At 39.3% G+C, this 17350-nt stretch overlaps 2 non-coding genes across 2 annotated transcripts; both read right to left on the reverse strand.

Annotated features, from left to right (window-relative positions):
• Nucleotides 1-4218: 4218 nt before the first annotated feature.
• TRNAC-ACA (transfer RNA cysteine (anticodon ACA)) lies at nucleotides 4219-4288 on the reverse strand. The gene has a single exon. It is a non-coding gene; the product is annotated as a tRNA-Cys (tRNA).
• Nucleotides 4289-16295: 12007 nt separating this feature from the next.
• Nucleotides 16296-16367, reverse strand: TRNAC-GCA (transfer RNA cysteine (anticodon GCA)). The gene has a single exon. It is a non-coding gene; the product is annotated as a tRNA-Cys (tRNA).
• Between the last annotated feature and the right edge of the window lie 983 nt (nucleotides 16368-17350).

Raw genomic sequence — 17350 nt, forward strand, 5'->3', positions numbered from 1 at the left:
CCTCTTCCTACCTCACTCGGCGTGGCCGGCATTCTCCGTGCACGGTCACTTCCCCCTCTCCACCTGTCCCGTATTTAAGGTGGCCGACACCCTCCGTGCGCACCCCCTGTCCACTATTCACTTCCCCACCACCCTTCAACAATGCTGTGTGATCGAGGTATCCTATGAAAGCCCTACGGGTGACGTCACCGACCTCTTCCAAAACTACCGGTAAGATCTTTTACACTTCAGAAAGCTCGAAATAAGTTTTGCTGTTAGTCCCCGTTAACCCCACAGCTGTCCTCTAGTTACGCCTGGAACAAGGTTACCAACAATATAATCGGACTGCGCACACTGCGTCGCTTCGCGTGTGATACGCCCCTCAACAGGAGGGCATAAACAGCCAATTATCTTCTGTACTAGGCAACCGGTTAGATACCGCCTACAGGAAAACGTCATCTATCTATCGAGTTTCGCAGCTCGATCAATAGGGATCCTCATCTACTCATTGATCAATAACCGCCAATTCATAGGAAGCCACACACACACACACACCATTACAGGTGGTCACGACCTAGGCCAATAAGTGTCTACGAGCAACCGCACGTGATGTTTTCTTGCTCCGCCCACCCTTCTCCGTGACGTAGCGGACGGCTCTCGCGCATGTCCTGCTAACATTCACTTCACCGTCAACACTAATTGATCAAATCTTCGCCGCACACCTTAGTAACACCTCCCACCGCCCTTATTGCACTCCTCCCACCTCCCTCACAATCTCACATTGCTTGTTGGGTGTGACATACTCACCAAGTTCTCTCGATGCGTGGCCGCTCGACTGATTGCACCCCTCCAAGCGGCTCGCCACCTCCCCTCGTCTGGACCACGTCAGGACACTCGCCAACCGGCTCCCGAGGGCCAATATCCGGATTGCGCTGTCCGGTCTTCTCGCAGTTCCGCGATGGTCCTGTAGTCCTCAAAAAGGGGGCAGCTGCAGAGGGGGCCGCGCCGCCGGGCCTCCCCGCGATGAGAGGCCTTGGAAAAATAAAAAGGTAGATCGTAAACAGATCTCAGCAGTGCCTCCAACTTGTCGGGGTGATTATCCTGGGGTCGGCTGGGCCGTCCGCGGACCTCCGGGCTGGGAGGCCCCAACTCCTCCCGTGTTCCCAAAAAATGAGTATGAGACACACGCAAGAAGCAAGGTGGTTCTGCTGTTTATTAAACAACGGCAGAGGGTCTAGGATCGTACGCGTCCGTCCAGACTCTCAAAATTCGTGGGGCTTGCAGGCCCTTTTTGCCTCAGTATGACGCGCTGCTTGCGTCACCTGGAAAAGTTAGCGAAAAACCTATCACCACTCTGGATTGGTTCCTCGAGTGGTAGGGTTAGTATAGCATACATATAGAGAACAGTATTAGTGGTTGAGGATGAGTCAGGTGGTATACTTGGGTTGTCCCGTCTATTAGATACTTGAAAATTGTTACACGAAGACCCCTAATGATTGGCTAATGTTAGTGGCGTCAATGATGAGTGCCCCCATGTTCTGATTGGTCCACCCGCGAGCCCCCCAGCCTGGGACCATCGTTGTTCCCAGCTTGCGGTGTACCTGTCACTAGCAACAATATGTAACTATGTGTTTGTGCAGACAATGCGCGGATTTGCTCATAGGCTTGAGAGCAGACCATTCCCATCGCTGTAGGTGTCCATTGGATCATTTCATTGTTGCAGCCTGTGTCCCAGACGTGGGACCCAGGCGACTTCTCCCTCGTGGGTCTGGCACCTTGTCAGGTTGGCTTGGTCACGTGAGGGGAGACCATGGCTGGGGCAGAATTCTGCACATTTAAAGTTGTATTTTGCTTCTGCGTGCTTGGCTTTGCTTACAGGTGTGACCTTGGCGTCGGCTGGTAGCATACGAGTTGCAACATCGCTCCCTTGGCTGTGAGCTCCTTCTGGGCTCGTTCTGCGTGATCAGCACTTGTACTCTTGCTCATTCAGTGTTCATGGCGGCTCTTGCTTGCGGCCTACTTGGGCCTGGTTCATAGGTGGGGAGGTGTAATGCACGGCACCTGTGTTGTGGTGCGACATGGCTTCATAGGCAGTATTACGTCTTCGTTATATTCTCATCACGATGCGAGGGGTGGGAGAAGCATCAGCAAGCGTATACGCGAGTGCTTTATGCATCTTGCGTTTCTGCATTACGGAAAACCTATGTGAAAAATAATAAAGATGGGTGTCAGTGGGTGTATCCGTCACCTACGTCATAGCACTGATTATATTCTTCGTGTGGGTTGGTGCATGAGTGTCCAGTGTGCATGGTGGCACGTGTGTTCTTGGCAGTTGGCTAGGTCGTCATGGCATCTCTAACGATGTGGGTACTTGTTGTTGAGGTCTTAGTCGAGTTCATCCATGCCGCAGGTGTCGGCTTGAGTAGGGCAGGCTGGTGGGCAGGCTGGTGGGCATATCCGTAAGTTCTTGAACCAGGGTAGTCGGTCGTCTGGTAGATAGACGAATTCATCTCGTGGTGGGTGTCTAGGCCGCGATCCTCTGGGCCATGGTCGCGAGGAGATTGGGAGGAGCTTTTTCTCCCATTTTCCCACTTCAAATTCATACATTTCGTATCACATGTAGATCTTGGAACATGGAAAAAAATGTTTTGTCAAATGCACAAATTCTGCAAAACGTAACTGCTTCTCTACTGCAGTTTGTTGATTCTGTGCTAAGAGAATAGTTAAACCCAATGGTTCATTGTTTGTATATGAAATGATGATATATCCTATTCTTTCTTACAGTGCATTGGGATGAAAAACATTTTAACAGGATCTATTGAATAGGGTATATGGTTATGAAACAGGGACTTCTTGAACTGCACTCCTACGATATACCACTGAGTTAAAACCTTGAATGCTGAAAACTGCCCTTTTTTTAAAAAGGTGATAGAGTGGGTGACTGCATGGAACTTGTAGAACTAATGACATCAGTGCACTTCTGGTCAGCTGTACAAATTAATACATTTCATTAAGGGCATTTTATTGGTTTCCGCCAAAGTTTTATAACATTCATATGAGCTTCAAATGGACTATTTCAAACTGATAATATCACCAGTAGAACTTGGGTGGATGTAAAACAAAGCTTGTATCATACGAAGAAATCCTAAACAGCTTAATGTTGTTTACCCTATTTTTCAGGTGATGATGATGAGTATTTCAAATGCAGAAATGTGTTGCTCATTACATAAAATGCTAAGATTGTAAATGTTTTCTTCAATTTATTTAATAAAAAAATATTTTTACAAGTATCCAGTTGGACAAGGGGGCACTCAGATTTGAACTAGGGACCTCTTGATTTGCAGTCATACGCACCCCCAGTTCTGAAATGTTAACCTTTATTAATTCAGTAATATGTACAAAGTGGAGCAACATGCAATCAGCATCAAAGCAATGCATTTTCAGCCACCAAACCCTCCTTATAAGTATAAGGGGTACAAAAGATGTCCTTTATCTGCCTTGGTAAAATACAGTGAGGTTTCCATTGCAAGAATTCATACTTTTCGTATCACACGTAGATCTTGGAACATGGAAAAAAATGTTTTGTCAAATGCACAAATTCTGCAAAACGGAACTGCTTCTCTACTGCAGTTTGTTGATTTTGTGCTAAGAGAATAGTTAAACCCAATTGTTCATTGTTTTGTATATGAATGATGATATATCCTATTGTTTCTTACAGTGCATTGGGTTGAAAAACATTTTAACAGGATCTATTGAAGTGGGTATATGGTTATGAAACAGGGACTTCCTGAACTGCACTCCTACGGTCTACCACTGAGTTAAACCCTTGAATGCTGAAAGCTGCCCTTTTTTTAAAAAGGTGATAGAGTGGGTGACTGCATGGAACTTGTAGAACTAATGACATCAGTGCACTTCTGGTCAGCTGTACAAATTAATACATTTCATTAAGGGCATTTTATTGGTTTCCACCACAGTTTTATAACATTCATATGAGCTTCCAATGGACTATTTCAAACTGATAATATCACCAGTAGAACTTGGGTGAATGTAAAACACAACTTGAATCATACGAAGAAATCCTAAACAGCTTAATGGTGGTTACCCTATGTTTCAGGTGATGTTCAGGAGTATTTCAAATGTAGAAATGTGTTGCTCATTACATAAAATGCTAAGATTGTAAATGTTTACTTCAATTTATTTAATTAAAAAAATATTTCTACAGGTAAACAGTTGGACAAGTGGGCACCTAGATTTGACCTAGGGACCTCTTGATCTGTAGTCAAATGCTCTACCACTGAGCTATACACCCAGTTCCAAAAAGTTCACCTATATTAATTCAGTAATATGTACAAAGTGGAAGCAACATGCCATCACCATCATAGCAATGTATTTTCAGCCACCAGACCCTCCTTATAAGTATAAGGGGTAAAAAAGATGTCCTTTATCTGCCTTGGTAAAATACAGTGAGGTTTCCATTGCAAGAATTCATACATTTCGTATCACATGTAGATCTTGGAACATGGAAAAAAAACTTTTGTCAAATGCACAAATTCTGCAAAACGTAACTGTTTCTCTACTGCAGTTTGTTGTTTTCGTGCTAAGAGCATAGTTAAATCCAATTGTTCATTGTTTTGTATATGAAATGATGATATATCCTATTGTTTCTTACAGTGCATTGGGTTGAAAAACATTTTAACAGGATCTATTGAAGAGGGTATATGGTTATGAAACAGGGACTTCTTGAACTGCGCTCGAACGCTCTACCACTGAGTTAAACCCTTGAATGCTGAAAACTGCCCTTTTTTAAAAAGGTGATAGAATGGGTGACTGCATGGAACTTGTAGAACTAATGACATCAGTGCACTTCTGGTCAGCTGTACAAATTAATACATTTCATTAAGGGCATATTATTGGTTTCCGCCAAAGTTTCATAACATTCATATGAGCTTCCAATGGACTATTTCAAACTGATAATATCACCAGTAGAACTTGGGTGGATGTAAAACAAAGCTTGTATCATACGAAGAAATCCTAAACAGCTTAATGTTGTTTACCCTATGTTTCAGGTGATGATCAGGAGTATTTCAAATGCAGAAATGTGTTGCTCATTACAAAAAATGCTAAGATTGTAAATGTTTTCTTCAATTTATTTAATTAAGAAATATTTCTACAGGTAAAACAGTTGGACAAGGGGACACCCAGATTTGAACGAGGGACCTGTTCATCTGCAGTCAAATGCTCTACCACTGAGCTATACCCCCAGTTCGGAAATGTTCTGCTTATATTAATCCAGTAATATGTACAAAGTGGAAGCAACATACAATCACCATCAAAACAATGCATTTTCAGCCACCAAACCCTCCCTATAACTATATGGGGTACAACAGATGTCCTTTATCTGCCTTGGTAAAATACAGTGAGGTTTCCATTGCAAGAATTCATACATTTCGTATCACATGTAGATCTTGGAACATGAAAAAAAACTTTTGTCAAATGCACATATTCTGCAAAACGCAACTGCTTCTCTACTGCAGTTTGTTGATTTTGTGCTAAGAGCATAGTTAAACCCAATTGTTCATTGTTTTGTATATGAAATGATGATATATCCTATTGTTTCTTACAGTGCATTGGGTTGAAAAACATTTTAACAAGATCCATTGAAGAGGGTATATGGTTATGAAACAGGGACTTATTGAACTGCACTCCTACGATATACCACTGAGTTAAAACCTTGAATGCTGAAAACTGCCCATTTTTTTAAAAAAGGTGATAGAGTGGGTGACTGCATGGAACTTGTATAACTAATGACATCAGTGCACTTCTGGTCAGCTGTACAAATTAATACATTTCATTAAGGGCATTTTATTGGTTTCCGCCAAAATTTTTATAACATTCATATGAGCTTCCAATGGACTATTTCAAACTGATAATATCACCAGTAGAACTTGGGTGGATGTAAAACAAAGCTTGTATCATAAGAAGAAATCCTAAACAGCTTAATGTTGTTTATCCTATGTTTCAGGTGATGATCAGGAGTATTTCAAATGCAGAAATGTGTTGCTCATTACATAAAATGCTAAAATTGTAAATGTTTTCTTCAATTTATTTAAAAAATATTTCTACAGGTAAAACAGTTGGACAAAGGGGCACTCAGATTTGAACTAAGGACCTCTTGATTTGCAGTCATATGCTCTACCACTGAGCTATACACCAGTTCTGAAATGTTAACCTTTATTAATTCTGTAATATGTACAAAGTGGAGCAACATGCAATCACCATCAAAGCAATGCATTTTCAGCCACCAAACCCTCCTTATAAGTATAAGGGGTACAAAAGATGTCCTTTATCTGCCTTGGTAAAATACAGCAAGGTTTCCATTGCAAGAATTCATACGTTTCGTATCACATGTAGATCTTGGAACATGGAATAAAAACTTTTGTCAAATGCACAAATTCTGCAAAACGTAACTGCTTCTCCACTGCAGTTTGCTGATTTTGTGCTAAGAGCATAGTTAAACCCAATTGTTCATTGTTTTGTATTTGAAATGATGATAATTCCTATTGTTTCTTACAGTGCATTGGGTTGAAAAACATTTTAACAGGATCTATTGAAGAGTGTATATGGTTATGAAACAGGGACTTCTTGAACTGCAGTCCTACGCTCTACCACTGAGTTAAACCCTTGAATGCTGAAAACTGCCCTTTTTTAAAAAGGTGATAGAGTGGGTGACTGCATGGAACTTTTAGAACTAATGACATCAGTGCACTTCTGGTCAGCTTTTTCAAATTAATACATTTCATTAAGGGCATATTATTGGTTTCCACCAGTTTTAAAACATTCATATGAGCTTCCAATGTACGATTTCAAACTGATAATATCACCAGAAAAACTTGGGTGAATGTAAAACACAGCTTGTATCATACGAAGACATCCTAAACAGCTTAATGGTGTTTACCTGTAACGCTCACCTGATTCCCACGGAGGCGCTGGTCCCGGCTGAACCGTTATAGTCTCTTCAATTGAGAAGCGTAGAGCTCGGATGACTCTCTGGACTGGGCTTCCTCTTATTGACCATCTGGCTTGCAGGGTAAGGTTTCTGCAGGCGGAAGAAAAAAGGGTTAATGACCGTTTGGCTGGACTTCCTCCTCACTAATCACCAACTCTCCGAAAGTCCAATGTCCTTTTGAGCTCTCACCTTAGGCGTATAAATGCTGGGCTCTCCATCCTGCGACTTATGCAGGGGTGCGTGTGTTTCAGTTACGTCACTGGAGGTCCTCAAAGTCTTTTGTGGCCTTAGAAGTGGCACAGGTGCTGAGATGCCAAAAGGTGATGCCGCCGTTACTGCACGAGCGGATGCCAGTAGGTATAAAGAGTTTATAGTCTTGAAGAGATGGGCACCTTTAATGAAGTCTTTGCATTGTCTTTTTCAGGTTCCTGGATGCTGAGGGCGTGGTCACTGAGAGCGCGACACGTGCGGTTGTACGTAGGTATGGGAATTTCAATGACACCTCAATAAAGTCCCTTGTTTTTTGTTTTCAGGTCTTGAGATGTTGCGGGCGTTGTTCGTCCGTTGCACGTGCGAAGTACGTGAGTATAATGATCTGTGACCTTATTATAGCACCTCTAACAATGTTCTTTTCTTATTTGCAGGTGTCGGGACCTTGCGGGCATTTTCCCAGTCGCGGATGCACGTGGGGAAACACGTAAGTGTTAGGCTTTCTTGCAGTCTTTAATGGCACTTAAATAATGTCTTTTCTTGCTTTCAGGTGCCGGGCTGCTGCGGTTGAAGAGATCGTAATACGCGCACAAAAGCAGGTAAGAAAAGTAAATGCGGCCGCCTTCACCCGATTCCTACTTAACAATGTTCTTTGTCTTTACAGGTGCCGTTAGGCTGCTGAAGAGAAGGCCGCGAAGAATCCGTGAAAGCACAGATGGATCAGGTAAGCGAGCGCGGCTGCGAACGTGTTGCAACTTGCTAACCTTATGTTTCTTTTGCTTGCAGGTTCTGCGGGTGTCTGGATTCCTGGATGGTAAGTATAGTTCTCGTGTCTTTCTTCCACAGGTTGCTGAGCTGAAGCTGGAGATGTCACTGGAATGCTGGAGCTGACTCGGTGAGCGTCCTGCTGCAGATGCAGAATAACGCAAAGCACGTTTTTCCCAATCGGGTGTGGTTTAAATAGTGTTGGAGTGATTGGGTGTCTTCTTCCTCAGCCTCGCCCAGGTAAAAGAGTTCCTGTATTCCAGAGCTAAGGAGTGGCACCAGCCCCACCCAGGTAAGAAAGTAGTCCCAGTTCAGGGAATAGTTCCTCCCAGCAGAAGGCTGGGGACTTCATCCTGCCAGCATTTGCAAAGGTGAGTATGCAGCATGGTCTGCTACAGGTAGGTCCACCCAAGCACCTTTGCAAGAATTATGAGCCTGGCGCACCTGCCGCCGGGACTGAGGTTCCTTATGAGCCTGGCGCCAGAGGCGCCAGGACATGGTCCAAAGGGCCTCAATAGGGGTTTGCTGGAGCCGGGCACGAGGGTTGTGAGCCTGCTTCCGGGGATGCTGGGCTTGACTTGGCTTCTCGGGAGCAGTGCTCATGACATTACCCTATATTTCAGGTGATGATCAGGAGTATTTCAAATGTAGAAATGTGTTGCTCATTACATAAAATGCTAAGATTGTAAATGTTTACTTCAATTTATTTAATTAAAAAAATATTTCTACAGCTATCCAGTTGGACAAAGGGGCACTCAGATTTGACCTAGGACCTCTTGATCTGCAGTCAAATGCTCTACCACTGAGCTATACCCCCAGTTCTAAGAAGTACACCTTTATTAATTCAGTAATATGTACAAAGTGGAAACAACATGCAATCACCATCAAAGCAATGCATTTTCAGCCACCAAACCCTCCTTATAAGTATAAGGGGTACAGAAGATGTCCTTTGTCTGCCTTGGTAAAATACAGTGAGGTTTCCATTGCAAGAATTCATACATTTTGTATCACATGTAGATCTTGGAACATGGAAAAAAAACTTTTGTCAAATGAACAAATTCTGCAAAACGTAACTGCTTCTCTACTGCAGTTTGTTGATTTTGTGCTAAGAGCAAAGTTAAACCCAATTGTTCATTGTTTTGTATATGAAATGATGATATATCCTATTGTTTCTTACAGTGCATTGGGTTGAAAAACATTTTAACAGGATCTATTGAAGACGGTATATGGTTATGAAACAGGGACTTCTTGAACTGCACTCCTATGCTCTACCACTGACATAAACCATTGAATGCTGAAAACTGCCCTTTTTTAAAAAGGTGATAGAGTGGGTGACTGCATGGAACTAATGACATCAGTGCACTTCGGGTCAGCTGTACAAATTAATACATTTCATTAAGGGCATATTATTGGTTTCCGCCAAAGTTTTATAACATTCATATGAGCTTCCAATGGACTATTTCAAACTGATAATATCACCAGTAGAACTTGGGTGGATGTAAAACACAGCTTGTATGATACGAAGAAATCCTAAACAGCGTAATGGTGTTACCCTATGTTTCAGGAGATGATCAGGAGTATTTCAAATGTAGAAATGTGTTGCTCATTACATAAAATACTAAGATTGTAAATGTTTTCTTCAATTTATTTAATTCAAACAATATTTCTACAGGTAAAATAGTTGGACAAGGGGGCACCCAGATTTGAACTAGGGATCTTTTTATCTGCAGTTAATTGCTCTACCACTGAGCTATACCACCAGTTCTGAAATGTTCACCTTTATTAATTCAGTAATATGTACAAAGTGGAAGCAACATGCAATCACCATCAAAGCAATGCATTTTCAGCCACCAAACCCTCCTTATAAGTATAAGGGGTACAAAAGATGTCCTTTATCTGCCTTGGTAAAATACAGTGAGGTTTCCATTGCAAGAATTGATACATTTCGTATCACATGTAGATCTTGCCACATGGAAAAAAAACTTTTGTCAAATGCACAAATTCTGCAAAATGTAACTGCTTCTCTACTGCAGTTTGTTGATTTTGTGCTAAGAGCATAGTTAAACCCAACTGCTCATTGTTTTGTATATGAAATGATGATATATCCTATTGTTTCTTACAGTGCATTGGGTTGAAAATCATTTTAACAGGATCCATTGAACAGGGTACATGATTATGAAACAGGGACTTCTTCAACTGCACTCCTACGCTCTACTGCTGACATAAACCCTTGAATGCTGAAAACTGCCCTTTTTTAAAAAGGTGATAGAGTGGGTGACTGTATGGAACTTGTAGAACTAATGACATCAGTGCACTTCTGGTAAGCTGTACAAATTAATACATTTCATTAAGGGCATATTATTGGTTTCGGCCAAAATTTTATAACATTCATATGAGCTTCCAATGGATTATTTCAAACTGATAATATCACCAGTAGAACTTGGGTGAATGTAAAACACAGCTTGTATCATACGAAGAAATGCTAAATAGCTTAATGCTGTTTACCCTGTGTTACAGGAGATGATCAGGAGTATTTCAAATGTAGAAATGTGTTGCTCATTACATAAAATGCTAATATTGTAAATGTTTACTTCAATTTATTTAAAAAAATAATTCTACAGGTGAACAAGGGGGCACCCAGATTTGAACTTGGGACCTCTTGATCTGCAGTCAAATGCTCTAGCACTGAGCTATAACCCCAGTTCTGAAATGTTCACCTTTATTAATTCAGTAATATGTACAAAGTGGAAGCAACATGCACTCAACATCAAAGCAATGCATTTTCAGGCACCAAACCCTCCTTATAAGTAAGTATAAGGGGTACAAAAGATGTCCTTTATCTGCCTTGGTAAAATACAGTGAGGTTTCCATTGCAAGAATTCATACATTTCGTATCACATGTAGATCTTGGAACATGGAAAACAACTTTTGTCAAATGCACAAATTCTGCAAAACGTGACTGCTTCTCTACTGCAGTTTGTTGATTTTGTGCTAAGAGCATAGTTAAACCCAATTGTTCATTGTTTTGTATATGAAATGATGATATATCCTATTGTTTCTTACAGTGCATTGGTTTGAAAAACATTTTAACAGGATCTATTGAAGAGTGTATATGGTTATGAAACATGGACTTCTTGAACTGCACTCCTATGCTCTACCACTGAGTTAAACCCTTCAATGCTGAAAACTGCCCTTTTTTAAAAAGGTGATAGAGTGGGGACTGTATGGAACTTGTAGAACTAATGACATCAGTGCACTTCTGGTCAGCTGTAAAAATTAATACATTTCATTAAGGGCATAATATTGGTTTCCGCCAAAGTTTTATAACATTCATGTGAGATTCCAATGGACTATTTCAAACTGATAATATCACCAGTAAAACTGGGTGAAAGTAAAACACAGCTTGTTTCATAAGAAGAAATCCTAAACAGCTTAATGGTGTTTACCCTATGTTTCAGGTGATGATCAGGAGTATTACAAATGTAGAAATGTGTTGCTCATTACTCAAAATGCTAAGATTGTACATTTTTTCTTCAATTTAAAACATATTTCTACAGGTAAAACAGTTGGACAAGGGGGCACCCTGATTTGAACTAGGGACCTCTTGATCTGCAGACAAACACTCTACCACTGAGCTATACCCACCAGTTCTAAAATGTGCACCTATATTAATTCAGTAATATGTACAAAGTGGAAGCAACATGCAATCACCATCAAAGCAATGCATTTTCAGCGACCAAACCCTCCTTTAAAATTATAAGATGTACAAAATATGTCCTTTATCTGCCTTGGTAAAATACAGTGCGGTTTCCATTACAAGAAATCTTACATTTCATATCACAAGTAGATCTTGGAACATGGAAAAAAAACTTTTGTCAAATGCACAAATTCTGCAAAATGTAACTGCTTCTCTACTGCAGTTTGTTGATTTTGTGCTAAGAGCATAGTTAAACCCAACTGCTCATTGTTTTGAATATGAAATGATGATATATCCTATTGTTTCTTACAGTGCATTGGGTTGAAAAACATTTTAACAGGATCCATTGAACAGGGTACATGGTTATGAAACAGGGACTTCTTGAACTGCACTCCTACGCTCTACCGCTGACATAAACCCTTGAATGCTGAAAATTGCCCTTTTTTAAAAAGGTGATAGAGGGGGTGACTGTATAGAACGTGTAGAACTAATGACATCAGTGCACTTCTGGTCAGCTGTACAAATTAATACATTTCATTAAGGGCATATTATTGGTTTTGGCCAAAGTTTTATAACATTCATATGAGCTTCCAATGGATTATTTCAAACTGATAACATCACCAGTAGAACTTGGGTGAATGTAAAACACAGCTTGTATCATACGAAGAAATGCTAAATAGCTTAATGGTGTTTACCCTGTGTTACAGGAGATGATCAGGAGTATTTCAAATGTAGAAATGTGTTGCTCATTACATAAAATGCTTAGATTGTAAATGTTTTCTTCAATTTATTTAATTAAAAAAAATATATCTACAAGTAAAACAGTTGGACAAAGGGGCACCCAGATTTGAACTAGGGACCTCTTAATCTGCAGTCAAACGCTTTACCACTGAGCTATACCACCACTTCTGAAATGTTCACCTTTATTAATTCAGTAATATGTACAAAGTGGAAGCAACATGCAATCACCATCAAAGCAATGCATTTTCAGCCACCAAACCCTCCTTATAAGTATAAGGGGTACACAAGATGTCCTTTATCAGCCTTGGTAAAATACAGAGAGGTTTCCATTGCAAGAATTCATACATTTCGTATGACATGTAGATCTTGGAACATGGAAAAAATACTTTTGTCAAATGCACAAATTCTGCAAAAGTTAACTGCTTCTCTACTGCAGTTGTTGATTTTGTGCTAAGAGCATAGTTAAACCCAATTGTTCATTGTTTTGTATATGAAATGATGATATATCATATTGTTTCTTACAGTGCAATGGGTTGAAAAACATTTTAACAGGATCCATTGAACAGGGTACATGGTTATGAAACAGGGACTTCTTGAACTGCACTCCTACGCTCTACCGCTGACATAAACCCTTGAATGCTGAAAACTGCCCTTTTTTAAAAAGGTGATAGAGTGGTTGACTGTATGGAACTTGTAGAACTAATGACATCAGTGCACTTCTAGTCAGCTGTACAAATTCATACATTTCATTAAGTGCATATTATTGGTTTCCACCACAGTTTTATAACATTCATATGAGGTTCCAATGGACTATTTCAAACTGATAATATCAGCAGTAGAACTTGGGTGAATGTAAAACACAGCTTGTATCATACGAAGAAATGCTAAACAGCTTAATGGCGTTTACCCTGTGTTACAGGAGATGATCAGGAGTATTTCAAATGTAGAAATGTGTTGCTCATTACATAAAATGCTAATATTGTAAATGTTTACTTCAATTTATTTAATTAAAAAAATATTTCTACAGGTAAAACAGTTGTACAAGGGGGCACCCAGATTTGAATTTGGGACCTCTTGATCTGCAGTCAAATGCTCTACCACTGAGCTATAACCCCAGTTCTGAAATGTTCACCTTTATTAATTCAGTAATATGTACAAAGTGGAAGCAACATGCAATCACCATCAAAGCAATGCATTTTCAGGCACCAAACCCTCCTTATAAGTAAGTATAAGGGGTACAAAAGATGTCCTTTATCTGCCTTGGTAAAATACAGTGAGGTTTCCATTACAAGAATCCTTACATTTCGTATCACATGTAGATCTTGGAACATGGAAAAAAAACTTTTGTCAAATGCACAAATTCTGCAAAACGTAACTGCTTCTCTTCTGCAGTTTGTTGATTTTGTGCTAAGAGCATAGTTAAACCCAATTGTTCATTGTTTTGTATATGAAATGATGATATATCTTATTGTTTCTTACAGTGCATTGGGTTGAAAAACATTTTAACAGGATCTATTGAAGAGGGTATATGGTTATGAAACAGGGACTTCTTGAACTGCACTCCTACGCTCTACCACTGACATAAACCCTTGAATGCTGAAAACTGCCCTTTTTTAAAAAGGTGATAGCGTGGGTGACTGTATGGAACTTGTAGAACTAATGACATCAGTGCACTTCTGGTCAGCTGTACAAATTAATACATTTAATTAAGGGCATATTATTGGTTTTCGCCAAAGTTTGGTAACATTCATATGAGCTTCCAATGGACTATTTCAAACTGATAATATCACCAGTAGAACTTGGGTGAATGTAAAACACAGCTTGTTTCATAAGAAGAAATCCTAAACAGCTTAATGGTGTTTACCCTATGTTTCAGGTGATGATCAGGAGTATTTCAAAAGTAGCAATGTGTTGCTCATTACATAAAATGCTAAGATTGTAAATGTTTTCTTCAATTTATTTAATTTAAAAAATATATCCACAGGTAAAACAGTTGAACAAGGGGGCACCCAGATTTGAACTAGGGAACTCTTGATCTGCAGTCAAATGCTCTACCACTGAGGTATACCCCCAACTCTGAAATGTTCATCTATATTAATTCAGTAATATGTACAAAGTAGAATCAACATGCAATCACCATCAAAGCAATGCATTTTCAGCAACCAAACCCTCCTTATAAGTATAAGGGGTACAAAAGATGTCCTTTATCTGCCTTGGTAAAATACAGTGAGGTTTCCATTGCAAGAATTCATGCATATCGTATCACATGTAGATCTTGGAACATGGAAAAAAACTTTTGTTAAATGCACACATTTTGCAAACATAACTGCTTCTCTACTGCAGTATGTTGATTTTGTGCTAAGAGCATAGTTAAACCCAATTGTTCATTGTTTTGTATATGAAATGCTGATCTATCCTATTGTTTCTTTCAGTGCATTGGGTACAAAAACATTTTAACAGGTTCTATTGAAGAGGGCATATGGTTATGAAACAGGGACTTCTTGAACTACACTCCTACGCTCTACCACTGACATAAACCCTTGAATGCTGAAAACTGCCCTTTTTTAAAAAAAGTGATAGAGTGGGTGACTGCATGGACCTTGTAGAACTAATGACATCAGTGCACTTCTGGTCAGCTGTACAAATTAATACATTTCATTAAGGGCATATTATTGGTTTCCGCCAAGGTTTGATAACATTCATATGAGCTTCCAAGGACTATTTCAAACTGATAATATCACCAGTAGGAACTTGGGTGAATGTAAAACACAGCTTGTATCATACGAAGAAATCCTAAACAGCTTAACGGTGTTTAACCTATGTTTCAGGTGATGATCAGGAGTATTTCAAATGTAGAAATGTGTTGCTCATTACATAAAATGCTAAGATTGTACATTTTTTCTTCAATTTATTTAAAAAAATATTTCTACAGGTAAAACGGTTGGACAAGGGGGCACCCAGATTTGAACTAGGGACCACTTGACCTGCAGTCAAATGCGCTACCACTGAGCTATAACCCCAATTCTGAAACGTTCACCTATATTAATTCAGAAATATGTACAAAGTGGAAGCAACATGCAATCACCATCAAAGCAATGCATTTTCAGTCACCAAACCCTCCTTATAAGTATAAGGGGTACAAAAGATGTCCTTTATCTGCCTTGGTAAAATACATTGAGGTTTCCATTGCAAGAATTCATACATTTTGTATCACATGTAGATCTTGGAAAATGGAAAAAAACTTTTGTCAAATGCACAAATTCTGCAAAACGTAACTGCTTCTCTACTGCAGTTTGTTGATTTTGTGCTAAGAACATAGTTAAACCCAATTGTTCATTTTTTTGTATATGAAATGATGATATATCCTATTGTTTCTTACAATGCATTGGGTTGAAAAACATTTTAACAGGATCTATTAAAGAGGGTATATGGTTATGAAACAGGGACTTCTTGAACTGCACTCCTACGCTCTACCACTGACATAAACCCTTGAATGCTGAAAACTGCCCTTTTTTAAAAAGGTGATAGAGGTGGTGACTGTATGGAACTTGTAGAACTAATTACATCAGTGCACTGGTCAGCTGTACAAATTAATACATTTCATTAAGGGCATATTATTAGTTTCCGCCAAAGTTTTATAACATTCATATGAACTTCCAATGAACTATTTCAAACTGATAATATCACCAGTAGAACTTGGGTGAATGTAAAGCACAGCTTGTATCATACAAAGAAATCCTAAAGAACTTAATGGTGTTTACCCTATGTTTCAGGTGATGATCAGGAGTATTTCAAATGTAGAAATGTGTTGCTCATTACATAAAATTCTAAGATTGTAAAAGTTTTCTTCAATTTATTTAATTAAAAAAATATATCTACAGGTAAAACAGTTGGACAAGGGGGCACCCAGATTTGAACTAGGGACCTCTTGATCTGCAGTCAAATGCTCTACCACTGAGCTATACCCCCAGATCTGAAATTTTCACCTATATTAATTCAGTAATATGTACAAAGTGGAAGCAACAAGCAATCACCATCAAAGCAATGCATTTTCAGCCACCAAACCCTCCTTATAAGTATAAGGGGTACAAAATATGTCCTTAATCTGCCTTGGTAAAATACAGTGAGGTTTCCATTGCAAGAATTCATACATTTCGTATCACATGTAGATCTTGGAACATGGAAAAAAACATTTGTCAAATGCACAAATTCTGCAAAATGTAACTGCTTCTCTACTGCAGTTTTTTTGATTTTGTGCTAAGAGCAAAGTTAAACCCAATTGTTCATTGTTTTGTATATGAAGTGATATATCCTATTGTTTCTTACAGGTCATTGGGTTGAAAAACATTTTAACAGGATCTATTGAAGAGGGTATATGGTTATGAAACAGGGACTTCTTGAACTGCACTCCTACGCTCTACCACTGAGTTAAACCCTTGAATGCTGAAAACTGCGCTTTTTTTAAAAAGGTGATAGAGTGGGTGACTGCATGGAACATGTAGAACTAATCACATCAGTGCACTTCGGGTCAGCTGTACAAATTAATACATTTCATTAAGGGCATATTATTGGTTCCCGCCAAAGTTTTATAACATTCATATGAGATTCCAATGGACTATTTTAAACTGATAATATCACCAGTAGAACTTGGGTGAATGTAAAACACAGCTTGTATCATACGAAGAAATCCTAAACAGCTTAATGGTGTTTACCCTATGTTTCAAGTGATAATCAGGAGTATTTCAAATGTAGCAATGTGTTGCTCATTACATAAATGCTAAGATTGTAAATGTTTTCTTCAATTTATTTAATTAAAAATATATATCTACAGGTAAAACAGTTGGACAAGGGGGCACCCAGATTTCATCTAGAGACCTCTTGACCTGCAGTCTATTGCTACACAACTGATCTATACCCCCAGATCTGAAATCTTCACCTATAATAATTCAGTA

The sequence above is a fragment of the Ambystoma mexicanum genome, chromosome 4q (assembly GCF_040938575.1).
Source record: "Ambystoma mexicanum isolate Mex_15411 chromosome 4q, UKY_AmexF1_1, whole genome shotgun sequence".
Lineage (NCBI taxonomy): Eukaryota > Metazoa > Chordata > Amphibia > Caudata > Ambystomatidae > Ambystoma > Ambystoma mexicanum.